This window comes from Nannochloropsis gaditana, assembly GCF_000240725.1.
Source record: "Nannochloropsis gaditana CCMP526 unplaced genomic scaffold scaffold086, whole genome shotgun sequence".
Taxonomy (NCBI): Eukaryota; class Eustigmatophyceae; order Eustigmatales; family Monodopsidaceae; genus Microchloropsis; species Microchloropsis gaditana.
The window spans coordinates 20942-23648 of record NW_005803867.1 but is presented as its reverse complement, the minus strand read 5'-3'; positions in this window follow the sequence as shown (position 1 = coordinate 23648).

Sequence of the window (2707 nt, the reverse complement as noted above, 5' to 3'; positions counted from 1 at the left end):
CGGGGTTTTCCAGAAAAAGTCCGAAAGGTCCGGGTATCTTCCACAGGGGCTGGAAAAGAAGCATGTGAGCACCTGCTTCTTAGGGGGCCGTTCCGCCTCGTCCTTCCCCGCGGAGCGGGCGCTGCCTCGAAAAAGATCGTAACGCCGGTCCTTGGGCAGGTTTCCTTGAAGTTGCTGATACCTTAAGGCCTGCTGCAAGAGGGCAAGAAGGCGGGAAGGGGGAACGACGGAGACTTCGACGGCGAGGCTGTCGGCGATCTCCTGCCGTCTCCGCTCCTTGTTGAGGCCGTAGGCATACAGCTCCTGCGCGTCGTGGATCTTGCGGTTCAAAAATGTTTCCAACCGAAAGTAACGGTCCGGGTCTTGAGTTTTTAAAAGCTGTAATGGCTCTGTCGTTCGCAACATTTCCCGGGCCAGTTCCGTTTCACGCATTTCGATGAGTTCGAGACAGACCTGCGGGAGTAAAACAGCGTGAAAAGTGGGGGGAAGAGATCGATAGCCAGATATTAGGAAGCATGTTCAGGACGAGAAGAAAAAGGCTACCCGGAGCGACGGGTCACATATGAATTTGGGTCGTGCGGCACTTTCAGCCCTGACAGTATCGACGAAATGCTCACGGTCGAGCCCTTGCTAGGGATACCAACAATACAGGAACAAAGAAAGGGTAAAAACAACCTGCAAGGCTTTCCTTCCGTTGGGGTTCCCATCCCTAGGTGCCGCTCATTCAACCCACGGACCTGCTCATAGAGCGCCAGCAGTTTGTCTTGGGGTAGTTGAAGCCCCGCCGCTTGAGGCAAAACACTGTCCCACCTTCCTTGGGTAACGTCGCTGAGAAAATTCTCCATAGAGTCCACCGAGTTCATGGCCACCTGGGATTCCGACTGAAGGGTGTGGAGTGTCCTGTGCAAATTGTTTTCCTTGCAAAATTGAAGGATGAGTTTGATCACGTCCGAGGCCTCCACTTCGTAGACGCCCGAGGCGGCGGAGGTGGGCAGGCTACTCATCCTGCTTGGAATCGGCAAGCCTGGTGGGGGAAAAGGCAAGGCAGGGGGCAATGAGGTACTAGGGTAGAAAGGGCGGTGGTCATGCGCGCGTCGGCCAGGCAGCGCTGCAACGAGGGCCGGACTGCACCATGAATCGCACTGTTCAACCCGGGATGGAAGCAGGGAAGCCCCAGAAGAAAGGGAATGTAATGCTTGATTGCTCCGTCCCACAGAGGTCATGCAGGCGGCGGGCTCGTCGTAATACCTCTTCCCCCCCCTTCCTACGAACTAATCTGTCCCGAGAAGGCCTTTCCAATAAACACAAAAGAGCCTCGCCCATGTCTTTGTATCGGTCAATGGAGGCGGTGAGTCTGGCTTTCGAAAGACGTCTCCTACCTAGTGAGAGTGCTGGGGCCAAAAGGTCCGGCTTGCAGTCATATGCAGACTTTCCAAATGCAACGGCAGACAAAGAAGAGCTGAACGCCTTCCTCGACTCTCCGCTTTGACGCTCTAGTATATGTTTATGGGGTGGCGTCGTCTCGTGAGAGAAGATGAAATGGCATGCGCAGTGAGACTCGAGCACCGCCCTCTCTGCTCAGTGCTTGAGGTCTGTTGGTTTTTTAGCACTACAACAGTTTTCCCTCCTTGCCCACAATCATGCCTATTTTCGGATTTCCCTCTATCAGGGTTGGTCATTTTCGACTGAGAACGGGCGATGGCGTGTCATAGATTCTGGAATAGTATGGAAGAGGGTGGAGGGTAAAGATGGAGCTGAAGAGAGACGACTCCATGGCAGCGATATGCTCAGGCGCACCAGCCGCCTTTAATGCGAGGTTTCTCTACCACAATACCGCGACGAACTCAAGGGAAATAGCATCTTGTATAGAAACTTGAAAGTGCTTTGATGGCAGACAGCGATGGCTGCCCTTTTTGAGGCGTTTATTGATTCTGCTATCTCTCTTCTACCTCCTGGCATACCTCCCCCCCTCCCCATTTTTAACCGCATATCAAATACAGTCCGCTTCGGTATGGGTAAAGCCCCACGCGGTCGAAAAGGGGGACGCAGTAAAGGAGGGCGTTATTTTGCGCCCAAAGCCCGCGGCGAGGGCTTGACCAAAAGACAGGTGCGTCCTTTGGGAAAAAATCTCGGAACCCCGTCTCATTTTTTTCCTTGTTTCCTGCGGGCCATGGTACAACTTCCTAAACCGGGCAGGATTTTCGACGCTTGGCCTGTCTGTGGAATGTGATGGCGCTGAATGTACACCCGAGCACTTGCTCCTGGGACGGATATTCCCTTTGATGGTTGTTTGATTTTCCTATTCCAGTGCACACAGCGGCCCCCACCTCAGCACTATCCCCCACCGGGTTCCACGGCGAAAAGAAAAGGTCGTGCCCGCAAGCAGGGCGACCGAAATGGCCACGCATTCAGCAACGACTACCGATCGCGCGATAGGGGCTTTGTTCTGGCGCCCAAAAGCCACCAGAAAGGCGGGAATTTGTTCGACGTGATGCCCGTGGGGGTGACGCGGCTAAAGAAGAGCGAAAAGAAGGTGGGGGTGGCCATCCTAAAAACATTGACACCCGGTACGCCGAGGGAGACAAGGGAAGAGAATATCGCTAGCCCTGCACGGGTAACGGATGGCATTTTCCCCAACGTAGCTAGCACATTTTGGAAGAAGAGATAGAGGACTGCCACGTTCATGCATGCCACTCCCTCCCTCCCT